Source organism: Neocloeon triangulifer, unplaced genomic scaffold, assembly GCF_031216515.1.
Source record: "Neocloeon triangulifer isolate White Clay Creek 2 clone unplaced genomic scaffold, ASM3121651v1 ptg000002l, whole genome shotgun sequence".
In the NCBI taxonomy this organism is placed as follows: Eukaryota; Metazoa; Arthropoda; class Insecta; order Ephemeroptera; family Baetidae; genus Neocloeon; species Neocloeon triangulifer.
Genome location: NW_026775545.1, coordinates 7,789,250 through 7,807,204, shown reverse-complemented (window position 1 = coordinate 7,807,204; position 17,955 = coordinate 7,789,250). Strand labels below are relative to the sequence as shown.

Sequence of the window (17,955 nt, the reverse complement as noted above, 5' to 3'; positions counted from 1 at the left end):
GCTTCATCAACTGCGATAAGTTTCCATTCCGCCCGACGGCTGAGAGGAATAACGCTGAGCCGCACATTACTCTCCACCGCCGCCACAGAGCACCAAAACCCAACGGCGTACATGCGAGGAGGAAAATAACGCACTTCCAACGTACTTGCTTAATTATTATCGGGGGAATTAAAACTTCAAAAAACCTAAATTTACGTTCAAATCGTTTTATAAAGGATTATAAATACACCCGATGTACAGAGACTTGACAGTTGATTAAAAGGAGTAAAATAAATTTGATCAACTTTAATTTCCGTTTTGTAGATGGATTGGATCACTTTAACTTTGAGTTAATTTTAACGTCACAAAATTAATTTTTGAATTAACTATTTTCTCCACACTTAATAGGAAGGTTTTCATAAAATGTTTCTTAATTAATTGTTTACATTCACAGAATCTTGGTGTGTTTTTTTTTTCATTATAATTTAACACATCGTTTAGAAACCTACATAATTATGCTATACAGGCAAAATTATTTAAAAATTTTGCATAAAAGTAATTAAATAAGTATATAATGATGAAAACAGACTAAATTTTCTCAACTTTTTAATACTTTTTTCCAATTTCAATTATGTCTAGATTTAGGATTTAATAATGAAAATTTAGTTACAATTCCAAGATCCAATCAAAATTAGAGAAAAAAATTATAAACAGAATTGAACATAGATTATTTTAACAGTTTAATAACATCCACTGCAATAATCTGACAGAAATTTTGCTAAACAAAAATAAATATGAAAATGCCATCCCTAATTATAGCTCGTATTTTTTCCAATTTTTTCTAGTACCAATGCCATATATCAAAGTGAAAAAAAGAAACACGGAATTAATGGCCAGAGTGAAAATTGCCGTTTTTTAATTGTTGGATAACATGATTAGGGCGGAAGGAAGCACGTTCCGCCTGCCAGTTGGGTGTAATTTGGGACCGAATAGGCACCCAAATTGCAATTGGGCCGTCACGGAATGAATCACTGCCTGCCGTACAGCACGCATGAAATGGAGAACAATGGTTGTAATAGTATATAATAATAACGGCGGCAACGCTTGCCAACCCCTGGAGATAATTTATGTCATTGCAGGCGCGGGCACATAAAGCGTACCGGTTACTGCGCCCAGATATCAAAATAAGCTATCTGCAATTCAAATTCCGGCGTCTGGCGCACTGCGTGCCTTTAATGGCGATTCAATTAGGCTGCTTGTCTCGAGTTCTTTCCACTCCACAGTACACACGATTTTATGTATTCCCAGAGCGGCCTCCGCAATCTGCACGAAATCTAATCGCGAGCGGGGTTGATTTTGTAATTGTGATTGTCTCGAATGTCGTAAACTTGTGCTTTTAAATTTATGAGTCATAATTTTCCCAAATTAATGTGACTGGTTTCATTTAAAATATCTGAATATTTTTCTGCAAATTCTATATTGAAGAAGCAGATACGATTTGAATTGCACAATAGAAAAATAAACTCTTCACCTCTAGTTTACTTATTTTATTTTTTTATGAAAATAGAAAAAGAAATAATATAATCACGTTTCGCCATGAAAACAAATTCTGATTATCGTTCATGGCCTTTCTCCTTTTGTAGTCTTTTGTCTTTTTTATTCAAATCCGATAAATGAAAGGAACAAAGAACACAAGTTAAAGCTTAAATTTAATTTTGTTAAGATTTAAATATTAAAACCAATTTTTAAATTGAGATGATTAAGATAAGAAGAATAAATTATTCCACCCAAAGCCACGGCAATCCTTCAGGTACCATTTCTTTTTTAAATCCAAACTCCTTTTGTTTTCAGCAGGTTTTCAGCCTTTTCTAAAAATAAACTTTTAAAGAAGTTTGGACTCTTGTGAGATGAAAAGTTGTACATGGTACGTTTCAATAAAACTCCTTTCCGCCTTTTGCCAGCAGTGGATTTTCTTTTTCGCGTCGAATGAGCTGGCAGAAGAGAGAGCGAAACAATTGAGATTCGACATGGGCGGCCACTTCTTTGTTTCATTACGGAGCTCGCTCTCGCTGCCAGCCCGGACAACAACTACTGCTTGGCGCCGCATTATTTGCCGGGCAAAATTCGTTGGCTGATTTTTTTTATATGTTCATCCGCCAGTGCTGCTGCTGCTGCGAAAGGTCAAAAGCTAGAGAAATAAAGATACGGCGGCACCGGCGGGCCGCAACACCAGCTGGACCAGCGCAGACTTTTGCACCGCCGCCGTCCATCCGATTTATTGCTTTTATTGATTGGCCTGTCCAAAATAAAAAGCAGGCATAACCGACTGGAAATTTATTTTCGTTGTCCTCTTGGTGGAAATATTTGGCAGAACAAAAGACAGACACGCAGTTTGCTTAGATTTTAGCCTGTTGTTCTATTGTAAACAATCGCCAGTGTTTATCCTGATGTTGCGACGAGGCATATATTATGGAGATTTTTTTAAACACAAAATAACTGAATTTTTCTATAAAAGAAAAAAAAATAAAAAAATGCTTTAAAAATATCTTTTAATGATGATTCATGAATTTATTTCAATTTGATAGAGGTGTGTTGATATTTCTAATTAAATGTAGAAATTTTGGCATTGAACTATTTTTTTAAGCATCGGTGTTTCTTGTAAGAAAGTGATTTTTTTTTAAATCTATCTCTGTAAATAGTAAGAGCAGCGCAAACACGAAACATAAATCTTCACATAAAAATTACAGTACAATTAACAAGCTTCAAAATAAAAGGAGCAAGTTGAAGTTAAAAATTAAACTGAAGGAGGTCAAACTGGATTTTTTTTAACTGATGTTGTTTTGATTTTGATGAGTAATGCATTTTTAAAACCCCATCACAATGATCGCATTCGGATGTGGACCAAAAGCTTTCAAATCAGTACACAATGGACAGCGAAAGTCTCTCGGAAATTAATTTCGAGCGCGGAGCTGCTGGCTGTAAAATGTTGTGGCTGGTGTGGCTCCCCCGTTAATATTTTTAACCGTTCAGCGTGCGATGATTTTTCGAGCTTTTATCAAAACCGACGCCATTAAAACGTCGGCTTGATCATTACCAGCAGCGGTCTCTGGAGTGCCAACATCCGTCCATGGCTTTGCATCTCTCCGCTCAGCTCCCAGTGCGTGTAAATCACATATGCACGCTCTGATGACAGTTTGTGACACAAAAGCGGCGCACCAAGTGGGGCCGATGACATCTCACACCCAGCCGCCTATCGGACGCTCTCGGCCGACAAAACGTTGGCAAAACGCGCTCGTTAAACGACGAGCTTGATTGCACTTTAATGGGCTCAAAACTGCCCGGTCTCCAGAGCGTCTGTTTTTATTTTGATACGAGAAGAGAGAGTGCTTTGAAAAAAAAATGAATTTAAAGGGCACGTGTGGCAACTGAATAATCAAATTTGATGGAAAACACACAACACTATCTGATTGGCCAAAGACACAAAAAAGAAATATGAACCATGCATAACTCCTTTGAAGCATTTTAATGGTATCAATATTTTTTTGGATTGAAAATAATCACTTGAATAGAATTATTTCCTAATATTTTTTCTAAGTTGTTAAAATTTTCATTAAGATAAAAATAGATTTCAGACGAAATGATTTAAATTCAACTCCAAAATATGCTGAACATTTTATTTTCTTTGATTTTTTTACAACTATAATTTATCAAAGAAAATTTTGAATTATTTCTTCTCTGGTAGATTCCAACTTAAAAAGCTAATTTTATTTTTTTATTTCATAATAACTTGATAAATGCATTTTCAGTATAATAACAGGCAGCTACATTATGTTTTAAAAGCACCAGAGCGATTTTGTTAGTCAATATTTTTGGTTGTTAATTAATTACAGACCAATCATGTTTTCAAGTTACGACCACACACATTTTTTGCTCGTCGGTATAAAATCTCATTAATTCAGAGGGCGAATGAAGGTTGGTGATGAATAGGAAACACATCAATTATTATCGCTGTTAATGATGAGCATATGAACAGCGAACAATAAAATTGATTCAAAGGACACTCGGGAATTTTCCCTGTGCACACATTTCATACCCCTCAATCACTAGTACATGATTTTGACCTAGATTTGCTCGCAATGTGCAATCCCTGTTTTATTCAGTATCCATTTCCTTTATTAATTTTTCATTTCCATTACAATTTTATTTATAGGAAGAAAATAAAATGAACGGCCAAAGATTTCAGCATTTAAGCGTCATCAACTCTTTCCTGCACCTTCTTATTTTTTATCGTTCAAAAAGGAGTCGATTTGAATCGCCACTTTCCATTCCGCAAAACCCTCCTTCGACCTAGGCGAGAGGAAAAATATAGGACTCGGCACTTTCCAGTCGATGCATTGGAAAAGCACCCGAGCACCCGCTCTAATATTTATGACCACCGGTCGGCATTAGAAAAGTAAATCCATCGGCTTTTTGTCGCTCTCTGGAAGGTCTTCGTATTTTTTCAGGCCATCAGTAAATAAAGGGATGAGCCCTTGGCTCACTCGGGCCCGTGAAAAATTGGCCGGTGTCACTCACGCGGCCTTTCATCAGTCAGTCTGTCGTTTGCATGGGGGTGACGCTAATTACATCGTCGCCGCCAAAGAGGGCTAATTAGCGGGCCGGACCAAGTTTAATTAGAATTGCCGATGGCCCAATTTTGCCGGTTCATTAGAGGCCCCTTTGAAAACCGTCTGCGTGTGAAGGGTGTACCTGTCCTGTATTTCTTTTTTTTACGAACGGCTTTTTTTATTTAATGCTGCGGAATGAGTTTTTGCGCCGCAATTTGCCAACCCTGTCATTGCTGCTGCCGTTGAAAAAAAAAAACGTAATGAAGCGCTCAGCGCCAGAGTGAAACTTTTCGTTTACTTTTTTACGCGCGTTGGCTTCTCATTATCGGCAAATTTTAATCAACTTTCGGGTATGTGCCCAACTTCCCAAATAATTCTGGTGGTTTAGCACAGAATTATTCATTAACTCACCACCTCGATATTGGCTATAAGCCTATAATGAAAGAATGCTCAAAGTATTATTATGGGCTTAAGAGCGATTAAATAAATGAAAGCATTTATAATCAAATTTGGAGGATTTTTTTAAACTTATCCTATCTTATCCCAAATCCTTTCCTTCAAAACTCCTTTTATTCTCATTTTTAAATATGCAATTGATGTAATAATTTTGATCAATGTGATTTTTAAGATCATTTTCCTCTCTTTATGATGTTAATTAATAATTTTTTGAATGTATGTATGATGTACCTGGGCAGTAACTGCCTTCTGATAAATCAATAAAGACACTTTGCAACTAAACTTAAAGCAATGAGGCAGAATAGTTAAGTGGATTTCTATTTGAAGGACAGCTTCTTAAAAGCGATGATAATTATTCAGATAAACATAAAGCAATTTATAATTAAAGGAAAGAGAATACTCTGGTACATAATGATTTATTAAAAATAATTGAAAATGATAATTACATTTGAAAACTAAAAGTTTATATTTTTATTAAAAAACAAATTCTTTAGCATAATTAGTAAGCATAGCTATAGAAATATTCATGAAATAATTTAGCAGTCAATTAAAAAAAAAAATTTTAAAATACAAAATATTTAAATATTGTAAATTCAATTATAATTTATTTAATGCACATAATTAAAATGTATTAAATTATTAAGTATTTAAAAAATTTTGTCTCTTTATATAATTATAAAAAGTTATTGAAAAACTTACTTAATTTCATTTCAAATTTTCATCAAACTACAATGCTTAAATTAAATTCCTGAACTACTGCTCATTTGACGGCATCCAATTAAATTTTTTTTAGCAGAATGATCAATTATTTACAGACTGAAATAGCTTTTCTATCTCCGGTGCAGAGCGGTGTTGATTTCAGACCAAAACGCAGTCACTCTGGAGCAGTGAGCAAAAAAAGCGTGAAATCTCACCATGGCAACCAAACTTTATTAGAATCCGAAAACTTTTTGCGCACCACTCATTCGCAGCCGGCACGTACTTGCAGGCTGCTCCAAACTGAATAACAGTCCACATGTGCCTAAATTATGCACGGTGGATTTGTGTATGTCCATCCATATAAAAACCACGGCGACGCACACGAGGCGTGTCGTATTTGCTGCTGTCCAACGCAGGTCACGAGACGATAATGCATAAAAAGCGCCGAGAGCCAGAAACTACATTAAAGCGTACACTGCGTGTAATCATGCTCATTTGTCCTGCCTGCTCTTTCTCGTCGTGAAAGTCGTGACTGTACTTTTTTATTTGCAAAAGCGTATGTAGCACCACAACTGTTGGTGCTGCCGGTTTATTGCGTCAATAATTTTAACGCTCTCCACAGAGTAAGAGGGAAAAAAACAGAGAACGGCTCTTGTGCTTTTTGTGGCAAAATTACTTTGAAACACATCAAAATAACCAAAATAGCGCTTTTTAACAAATATAAACTTCCGAAATAAAGAATGTACAAATAATCACCCTGCATTTGCTAAAGGCAATATTCAGAGAAAGTAATTTACAGGAAAACTACTGTAATTTAGCTAATTATCTTGGCATTATTTACATTATCAAAAACTGTTATATTTGGAAATAAATTACTCCTAATAAAATATACATAGCAGAATTTCACTGCCACGGAATCAAGCAACTCACAAAGCCAAATTTAATTTAAAACATGATATTTTTTAATAATTTCTTTGCTGATCTTTATAGTTTCAATGTGAGTGTAGCAAATTTATTACAAACAAAATTTCACATTTAAATAATTAATTCTCTTTCTAAATTTACTAACCAATTTTTCTCTAAAAATTGAAAATATGCAGACAAAAATATCGAAATACTTATGCAACATGGAGATATCAAAATTTATCGCGGTAGGGATGTAAAAAAAAACAATAACTTTCTTAAATCATTGATAAAGAGTTCACGCAGCAGTTTTTTCAGACACGCAAGTCTACCGAAATTCAAACCCACACGCACTATCTTGGAGAAAGCCTGGCGATCTCTCAGCCGTGGTTTATTTCTTGCTGGGGGCTCAGATGCTCCTAGTCCGTTTCATTAAGAGCCTTAATAATAATTCCAGGATCAACTACAGTTTTACGAGCGAATAAAACGTCAAAAAGCGGCGTTTTATGGTTCCGTGCCGGCAAACTTTGTTCTGCGTGATGCACCAAAGAGAGAGAAAAAGGAGAGATTTTGTGGCGCAACTTCTTCATTCTTTCAATTTCCCTTAGCCGAGTGGGCGTCGGCGATCACAAATTTATGCGCAAAACGAGAAAGAAAGCAACATAGTTTACTTCTTGTTTTCCCTGGACAGACAATGAATGCGCCTGGAATATTTTCCTCCATTTTCTCGCTCCTCTTTTAGACTTTACTTCTTGTTGTTATGATGATTACATTGTTAAAAACAAGAAGTGGAAAATTTATTGCCGAGTGCAGAGCGTTTTGCCTTATTCATAATCCAGCGGCGGCGGCTCCTTCTCTCTTTGTTCACGTACTAAAGCCAGCGCCCGCTGCCTGACGCTCGCATTTCGGATTTATTTTCCCAGCGGACCGTGCAGGAGCTGCAGGAAAAAGTAAGAGAGCGCAAGTGGCCCTCGTCGAATATTTTTTCGCAGGCGAAAAACGCTTTTTGCAGCAGCGCGCCGCTTCTAAATTGATTAAAAAAGGAGCGGAACGGCGCAGAAAAAGAGACAAAAAGCAAGAAGTGTAATCTGTGCCCACAGGTGTGGCAAGGCAGGTTATGCAGCCGGTTGGGCAGTGGTGCCGGCCCATTTGCATAACTATGATCCTCGCAGGGGCCGCACTGGTTTCAATGGATTATGGAACAGCCATAAAATAGCTTTTAGAGCCTGACTTGGATCATAAACGGGATTAAAGAAAGATATCCGGAATTTAAAATTATTTTAAAATCTCTTCAGGTTTTTCGTATTATAATAATTTTAAAATATTAAGCTTCAGGGGCACACCGCAAAATTGAAAAAAAAATATGGTCTTGCAATTTTACTTTCAATTCATTCAAAATTGTAATACATTAATAAGTATTTGTTCAAAAGTGGTGCTTATGCAGTAACTCGATTTAAAATTTAAATCTTACAAATATTATACTCATTATTTTATGAAAGACGTAGTATTTCCAATTGACAACTTCATACTACAAAACTGTTAAGAATGTGGCTTATATTCTTCCAAAATTTTAAATTAAGGATTTTAAAGCTTTTTAATTAAAAGCAAACCATTCTAATAGTGGAATTTGAATAGATTGATTCAGTTTTAAAAGATAATTTCCTGAATCTGATTCCCGACTTGATTTGAAAAATAAAAATTTTGATGAAAAAAATTTGGTTTTCAGGTGTTTTTGACCTGCGGATGGTTTTTGCCCTGAGCGGCAGTCAGCGACGACCTCGGCTGGTGCGTTGGGCTCGAGAGGCGGCGTGGCACGAGAGAGCGAGCTATCGATCTTTGCAGCAGAGCACCAGCAGCAGCGGCAGCAGAGCCCGGCACCAAAGGTCACGGCACACCAGCCAGCAATACCTGCCGCCGCCGCCTTTTCCGACGTCATTCCAATTACAATAATCACCGGCTGCCGCGTTCTCGCCTCGGGCGCATTTTTACTTCTTCTGACTTGTTGTTCAGCGGATGGGCACCGAAAAAAGCTCAATCAGGCTTTTGTCTTCTAATGAGTGGGCGAAACGGCAGGGATAATGATCGCCAGCAACTTCCTCCTCTTGCTGCGATTTGCCTTTTTCTGTCGCTAAGCTTTTTCAGAGAGAATTAAACAACAGCAGACTCTGTCCTTTTATTTATTTCCAACTTCCCACTTGGTGTCTGCTGACGTCCTTCCGAGTAAACTTAAAATTTTGCTTTGTCGGAGAGAAAGAGGAGAGAAATTGAGTTTCACTGGTACAGCCAGCAACTCAAATTCAATTTCAGGGAAAAATGTGACAAATCGTAAAGAAAGTCACTCTGTAGCTCAAGGGGAAGGAAATTGAAGCGACGCCCTTTGAGCCGTCTCTCATGTTACATACCACTTGAAATTTGCTGATATTCGATCAGATATATAGAAAATGATGCACCTATCAGGATGTGCATCTTTTATAGCAGTTCCTTTTGATATAATTTAGTCGTTGTAAAATTGCAATAAATTTCCTTTTTTTAACGTCTACATAAAATTTATAAGTTGCGTAATTTGGCGGAGTAAAATCAGTTTTTTTTTCATGCAATTTACTAAATCTGGATAAGATGATTTTTTTCGCTTATGCAAATAATGTTTCTTAGATTTTCCCAATCATGTACGTCCAATTTAATTTATTATTTTAAAAGTTTGACTTATTGAATATGTTATTAATATGTTATGCATGCAAGTATTTAAATATCATTTTTTCATTGTTTGTTAATAAAACTGATGTAAATGCACCTGTTCCACTGTACATTGATTGAAAAATCTTGTGGTTTTAGTTAATCAAAAAGTTAGTCAGCAGTGGCCATCAATTAGCATCCAGTGGTTTCTCTGCACACACAAACCGCTGTGATGGAGACAAAACTGTTAACATTTCCGCACGGAACCAATCAGTGGGATCGTGTTTTGCAGCGGCTAAAACAGTTAGCCGTGCCCACTGCCGTGAATAATTAATGCCCGGCGCCGACCCCCGGCCACCCACCCATCCGCAAAGGGCCAGGTAAACAACACAAACACCAGGCAAAGAGTCCGACGGAGTTGGAGCAAAGAGGGAAAAGTAAACGGTTTGTTGGCCCGGTTCGTTGCTCAGTTCGCCGCCGCAGGCAGCTATAGTGAGTGCGAGAGCGAGGAATGGCGGCGCAGTAATTGCTGATACAATTGCAAGCCGCGATATCATATTAAATGAATGAGCGAACACCTGCCGGCGGTACACACATACGTGGCCGGGGCGGCCGAAATTAATCCGTAACAAGCCTAACCCAATTTGTTTGGCTGGTGATATTCAGCACCTCATTCGGCCAGCCAGGGGTTGCCAGTATTTGTTACAAAATAAGTATTGGCTCTTTTTTCACCAGCTGTATTTTTAATCAGATGTTTAAAATAATTTTAATATTTTTAAATTATTTATAGCTTGACTTTTATTAAAATACTTTTGTTTAAATTTCAATGTGAATATAAAAAATTGACAATTTTAAAATGACTGAATTTTATTTTTCTCGATACTTTACTTTTTTTGTAATGAATTGTGACTTGTGAATTTTTTACATAAAGTTATTCAGACAAGTGCTGGAAGCTATTCACAAATTCGGTGCTATTCGACTTCTTTTCGGCTGAAAGTTGGACCCGTACTCGAGCGGGCCAAATAACTAACCGAGCCAAGTCCCCTGGGGCTCTGATCAAAAGAACTTGCCGAGCAAACGCTCTTCTCTCGCGTCTTATCAACGCCACGTCTCGCTCGCCGACTCCCAGATTAGGACGCGGCCAATCCTTGATACCGCAGCCCTCCAGTCTAGATGGATAGGTCCCTTACCAACTCAAAATGTTCTTTCATCGAGAGCGTGTCGTTTCGTCATTTCGGATGAAAATTTATTCCGGCCCGACTCCTCCTTTGTGCTTTCCAGCTCTCTCAGTATATATTCGCAGCCCCCCAATTCTGCGGTGGCGTCATTTTGGCCGATGCTATCTCGGCGCGTAATTATGTTAAAAGGTGAACGGAACAGTGGTCGCCGCTGAAATGCAACCCGATAGCAGTGATTCAATGCTTCTCCTCGCCAAGCGTGTGGTTTTGGATGACCTGTCATTTGCATAGATCAGTACAAAGCAAATTCAATGGCGAAGTTTGGAAACACTATATAATTTGTAGAATATTGGCATTTGATTTTAATACTCCAAATTCTTTAAATTTTTATTTTTTTAATTAAAAAAAAATTTAAACCCAAAATATTGATTGTAGCTAAAAAAATGTTTTTCTATGTTAATTGAGAAAATAATACAATAAAATTATTATTTTGTTTCCATAACCTTTTATCAACTTCAAAACTAATCTTATAAGCTATGCAACCAAGAAACAGCAAACTCTGTGGAAATTATTCTGTCTGAAAGAAAAGAAAATATTATCCTCGTCTTTCACCACTTCATACTCTCTTGCCCACATATTTAAATGGCGCTTAACGTCTCTTGTGTTTTCCCTGCCATTGCTCAACCCCAAAGAGCAATAAAACAAAGGAATGCGACTCCGAAACGGCGGCGAGGCACACTTAAGTGCTTCATAAACGCTTTTTCTTCATATTGATTCAAGTAATACGAGCCGCCGGAGTGGAGGAGAATATCGCATGCAGTCTCGGGGCTGGAGAGAGATCCGCGATATTTCCGGCGCCTCGAGGGGAATCTTGGTTATTTGCTTCGTGGGCGGCGGAGAGTATAAGTAAAGGAACATTAAGTGATTCTGGCCTCGGCGCAGAGAGAAGTTACGCCTCGCGGTGATAGATTTGGCATAATGCAGTTACTCAGATGGGAGGGGCATCATGAGAAAGTGGAGTTTTATTAATGTCGGCCCGGCTGGCGCGGAGCACATATGGGGCGGAATGCATTTCCGATGGAGTGCATTTTTTATGCTAATGCCTGGCAATCGAGTGCGCGGCTTGAAAAAGTACAAATTGCGAAGAGGCCATTCGTTTGCAGCGTCTCCGGAAACGACAAGAGCTCTTTTTGCGGCAGCACCACCGCTAGCGCTACAGAATAGAGTGGCTGGTTTGTTCACCAGAGTTTCCACTTTTATTGCAAAGAGAAATCAAACTTTTCACTCTTAATGTGCAAGATATGGAACAGACTTGCCGGTATTACCGTCCATTATGGGGCTTCTGTTGCGAAATTCTCAAATCAGATTACCATAGTCTTGACTATGATACGAGTTTTAACTGTGAGGATTATTTTGAAAGGGCTGTTGCATTGAAAAGGAAGTGATCATGGAATATTTTATAAGAAAGACATTAATTTTACGTTGGAAAAAATACAAATTTTTCTACATTTAAATAATTATCATTTCTTTGGATGATTATGTAATCCTTTATACTTCACATAAATTTAATTTATTTAACATTATCAATGAGTCCAGTAGAAAATTACTTGAATGAATAATTCTATATTAAAATATGTACAGATTTCACATTCAAAATAAACTTCATAATCTCGATTTTATTTTAGAGTGCAGTTTGAAGTTAGCAAATGGAAGTTTCCGGAATGACCTGGTGGAGAAAGGTTAATGAAATTCAAGCTGTATTTTAATCAGGGGGAATAATTGATGGTCTCTCAAAGCCCAACTGAAAGCTGACAATAAGGAAAATGTTATCCCGGGCACCTTGCGAGAGATTGAGACATAAATAAATAAACGGCCGCTGCCTGAATATTAGCATAAAACTCTGCTGTTATCGCCTTCAAGTCGTTTCTCCCGATAAAACACAAACATAATTTACCCGCAAACCACCCCGTTCATATATTCCACCGCGCTTCGAGGCATTATTAATGGGCGCTCAATTGCAACCCGTCAATTCTTTGCCCAAAAGTCCCAAGGTCATTTGAATATCAAAAGCAGAGGCGGTCTTTTAATGCCCGGATGGAAAAGAAAGCCTCACAAGTGTAATTTTATTATTCATGAGAGAGATCTCGAGGCAGGCGCAGGCAGAACATGCATGCATTTGGTTCCGTAAGTTTGGTCCCGTCTTCTATTACTATTATTATTTTCCCAATCAATATCTGACCGCGGCCGGCATATTATGCAAAACTGCTTGTTTACTCAATCATGCAAATGAAGGTGGGCTGATGCACGCAAATATTATGTGTGCACAGCCGGCGGAGAGATCCACACAACTGCCGGCCGCACTCCAGACCGCGCGTGCTCGGATGCATATACATTGTGTTATTATTATGATAAAGGCACTTCACGTGCACACATGTACTTCAATATTTGCCACTCGGCATCGCACGGTTTATCAATCAAAGTGGGCAAACAGCCGCAATGCTGTGGGCTTTGGTTAAATAGACGGATCTACTGTCCCGCCCGCCGCGGAGAAACGTCTTCCCGACTGACGGTTAGAGCCTTTGTGAGATTTCTGCGAGCTGGAAGAAGAGGGACGACGGTTTGTCACAAGAAGTTACGCCAGCTTGCTTGTCAAACGAGAAAAATATTCTGTGGATTCCTTCTGAACGTTCAGAAATATATTCACTTAAAGAGAAGACGAGGAAGAAGATCGAAGAAAATATGTTAAAAAAAAAAAACAAATATAAATTTTTTTTTGTATTGTTTTATCTGCAATTTACTCGACAATACAAGTAATTCTGTGCTCTGGCACTTAAAAACACGAGAAAATTTTTATCAATTTTCAACTCGCTGACATTTTGAATCATATCTGAATATTTAGTGTACTTTTGAGCACAGAGTATATAATTCAAAATATTTCTTATAAAAAAATGAAGAATATCACGGTAATTAAAAATAGCAGGTCTAAATGTTGATTCTTAATTATTCATTTCAAAATTGTCCTCTAGTTGAGTGGCAGGAATATTTGGATCGGTCATAAAAAATAAAAAGGTTATGAATTAAACTCTGTTATTTCTTTAGAAAATCTCTTTCTAACATAATGAATGAATTAATTCTTTTATTAAATACCATTAACTTAACAATTTTTTTTTTAAGTTTAATCTTATATAAATTATGCGGTGTTTTTTATAAAAACTGTTACGTTAATTTGCTCTTTTGAATTACATAAAAACACATTGGGGCTTTAACCCTGTCTAAAGTCAACAATTTGCTGGTCTGCCACTTGAATAAGTTTTGTGTTTTTCTTTCAAACTTTCTTTACGTTTTTTTTTTTATCCGCGTTTTATATTTTTAGCAGCTCTTTAACCTGCGACCCCTTTCCGCGTTGGCAAACAGATCGAGTTGATCTCGAATTTTACGAGCATCTCGTGCTCCCGCCAAACTGGAACACCGACATACAGTGGTGCAGCCGCCAGACGACGGAAGGGCGATATGTGGTGTACGAAAGACATAATATCGGCGTGCGCTTTGAAGCTCAATTTTCGAGATTAGACGAAAGGAGAGAAAGAGACGAGTAGTGCCTTCGTCTCGGCGGCACCAAAGAGTTTGGCCCTCGAGTATATTTTATGAAATGCGCACCGGGAATTTCTCGCAGCTGCCAAGAAAGGAAAAGCATTCACTTTAAGTTGGTTGATCCGCGGCGCGGATATTTCATCTCATCACTTTGTGTAAAGGAAATTGATGGCTTTTGGCTTTCAGCATTTTTATGTGTTCACATGGGCTGCCAAAAACTCCATCTACCTGCTCTTTTACGCTTCGCCGACGCATTATCGTAAATCTCCCTGCAGCTTTTATATTTTTAATAATCGTCATTTTCGTCGCCGTCCAGCAGCCACGGCACTTCCCTTCCCATCTTCGCCAATAAAGGTCCCCGGACAATAATAATTACACTCAGGCCAACGCGAAATAAATAAACACCCTGCAGGCTGGCGTGTGCGAGCGAAAAGTAATAAAAAGAGCAGCAGCCGGGCCTTTCTTTTCTCCTGCTGCATGAATCCATGGTCAGTATGAATAATGGATCAACTTGCGAACCACACACTCTGGTGACAGCGTGTTGTGCCACTATCTTTTCCTGTTCCAACACATACGAGGACCGTCGTGTCCTTGTTTATTTACCTAACTGGCAGGGCGAGCGTGCGAGACTTCTCTGCTAAATAAATTGCCAAGATGCTGCAGAGCGGGGGCCAAATTGCAAATTTCAAGAGGCGCCGCCTGCAGGCCCGCTTTTTAATATTTCAGGCGCGCAACGACGCGTCAACACCAAATTGATTAGCTCGACCCAATTTCTATAGACTCTGCTGCCGGAAGTGAAAGACTCGAGGGAAAAAAAACGCGCAGGAAGAGAATTTTAATGAAAGAGGAGGGAGGAAAATTAAGGATGACACAACATTTCCCTTCTAAAATTTTCAGGAATATTTTTTTTATAAATATCATAAGAAATTTGCTACTTTAACATTGATGGGAAAAAGTGGGCAACAAAATTTTTATTAGTAATTTATTTATTTCCATCACAAGACTTGTGTAGATAACTTTTGTATAAAACACCCTTTTATTAGACCTCTTACAGAAATATGCTTTTCGATAAGAATTTGTTATTTTGTGAAAGGAAACGAATCAAGTAGTCAAGATAAATGCATTCCATTAGTCGGAAAAGATTTACGACCTGTGTTAAACATCGATTTGCGAAAGGCGTTTACAATAAAGCAGACCAGCGCCGCCTGCTGCTCAAAAGAAATATCATCCCCATTGTAAAACAGCAACACAACAATGGTGCTCAGTTTTTCTGCTCTATCTCTTTCACACTAGTGAGACAGTCCAACCGAGAATAGCCACGACCAAGACACTGGGGCGCATCAATCACGCCACTTTAGAGGCGCGAGAAACAGCATTTGACGCTTCATCTCGCCGTCATCTTTGTGAAAGAGAAGGCTGGCGAAGTCACACAACTCGTCAGAGAAAAAAAGAAAGTTAGTGAGGCATCCACTTAAGCGTTTATGGGCCGCTAAATAGTGACACACGCTAACCGCCTCGCGCGAAAACAAACATAATCTGCAGCATCTGCAGGATAGAAAGTTTTGAAATCTATAAAATTATTGATTCCATCCGATTTAAATAAAAATGATTTTAGCTGACTTTTTCCCGTTTTCAGTTTTTTTCCGAGTGAAAATTAAAATCATATTTAGGTTTCAATTCTATTGTAAGCTTTTTTTTAATTAATTAATTTTTAACAAAAAAAATCTCAGTTACTGACTCACTCAAGACGCAGAAGGGTGCAAAATCACTGACATCAGTTATGAAAATTTTTCTTCTCTTTAAATTCAACGAAACCTTTAAGAATATTCCTTTGACAATTCTTTTTGCAAATTTCCAATAATTTACCAACGCTGCGGATTTTGCAGTTGACATAATTTTTTGTTCAAGATTTTCTCAAGCCCATTAGCGACCACGCCTTGCAATCAAAATGTTCTTCCTCCTTTGAGGCAGAATTTATTTGCTCCAAAGTTGCCGATCGCGTGTGCGCGCGTTTCTGCAGGTCGATACAAAAGCGCCCTTCGCACAAATACACACACAACGCTCGGCGCTAATGGGCAAGCCGATCAAAAGATTAGCACAGAGAGCGTTTCGTGTCCGCGTCATCAAGATGACCGCATCATTAGCGTTCCTCTGCACGAAACGGGCGCGCGAGAAATCGCTGGCGAGGGGCGGTTCCACCCCTAGCAGCTTGATAGCTGAAAAACGACACTTTAATTGTGGGTTTTCGGTTCGCAGTGTGTGAATGGCTTTTTTTGTGCAAGCGGCGAAAATTTTCGCCCGCGCGCGAACGACGCATTTGCCTGTTTGCCTTTATTATATTTGATACCCAAGTCGTGTGTGTGACGGCGAACGTCGCGTTTGCGAGAACATTACGAGCATTATCATGATCTCGATGACTTATTATTTAGGTATGCGTTGGAATTCCGGCCGAAGCGGTGTGACGGTTTCCTGAATGCATGGGCGTGTGGATTGGAATTAGGTCAAACGGGGGGATTAACCTACAAATTATATCAATCTAAAAATAAATTAAATTGTAAACAAAGGTTGGCTCAGGAGTTTGAATATCCTGGATAAAGGTATAATTAAAATTACAAATTTTATGAAATTAATAGCAATAAAAAAAGAAAGAAAAACATAAAAAGTTATGTTGTGGCCTGGAAATTCCCATTTTTTTATAAAAAAATATTATTTTATAATTATACATATTTCTCATACATTTGGAATTGTTTGTTGTATTTTGTTGATTTATTTAAATTCAATACTTTCCAGATTATTTCTAATAATTTTAACTCAAAATTAAAAAACTAGGACTGCAGGTTACTTGAAATTCCACTGGAGAAATCAATCAGCAGGTTGAGTGATTTAAAAAATCACTTAAAAGCACTCTCGTATCCCTCATCAAATTAAGCTTCATAAAAAATGCGCATCACTCGGATGTTAAAAGTCAAGAAGGGAAACATACATTTTTATTTATAAGCGCCGAGTGTAGGTGGCGAAAAAATCCAGACGGCTCTATTTCCGTCACCTCTCGCACGTGATCTGAAAATATCCGAGGTAAAGCTGCTAGGTGACGAAGAGCTCTTCTCTCCATTTTAATATCGGCGTGTACTGGTCGAACGATATCATGTCGAGGCGCTCGCAGCCGTAATCCATCATCGTGAGGCCGGATAAATCGGCACAACAACCACTTAGGGCGAAGGGATGGAAAAAAAGAGGGCTCGATTTTTAACGAGCACCACTAATTGCGTGTGTGTATATCAGACTTCTTCTGCGGCTGTGCAAAGCCGAGTTGGCGGCTGCCTACCTTACTTTGCGTCTAATTTGTTTGCTTTTGGAATGTGTCTCTCGATTTTTTTGCCTAGAAATTTATGGAGCTTGACTTTTGATATGCTTGGTTTTCTGGGTGGTATATTTGTAGATGTGAGCTTTTCAAAGGGGAAAGCGACGGTTCCAGTTGGCGCTTAATGATTTGTATATGAAATTGGATAGAGAGCCAGGGATTGCTATTTATTTTTTGCCACTCTTTTGGGCTAAAAAGTTAATGGTGTTTATTTTTGCTCAAAATATTATAGGCCATTTTTTTTCTTTTTAGTTGTGATTTTCGTTAAGAAATTAAAAATAATTAGACATGCTAATTTAATATTTTTTTTTTCAAAAAATTTTGTGTTTGTGTTAATTACTTTTTAAGTTGTCACACGTGTATTGATCTATTAATTGTTGATGAAAACGGACAAATATATTTAAAAGATGGATTTTTTTAAGAAGTGGGAAAAATTTTATTTCAAGCAATTTAAATAGTTGTGTTTTAAAAGTATGCTTTTAAGTGATGCAATTAAGATTATAATTTG

The 17,955-nt window shown here is 37.9% G+C and overlaps 1 protein-coding gene across 2 annotated transcripts in view; it reads right to left on the bottom strand.

The window, feature by feature from the left end:
• The window catches only part of LOC132205270 (lachesin-like), a 173,243-nt gene that overhangs the window by 140,011 nt on the left and 15,277 nt on the right, over window positions 1–17,955 (bottom strand). The window lies entirely within an intron of this gene.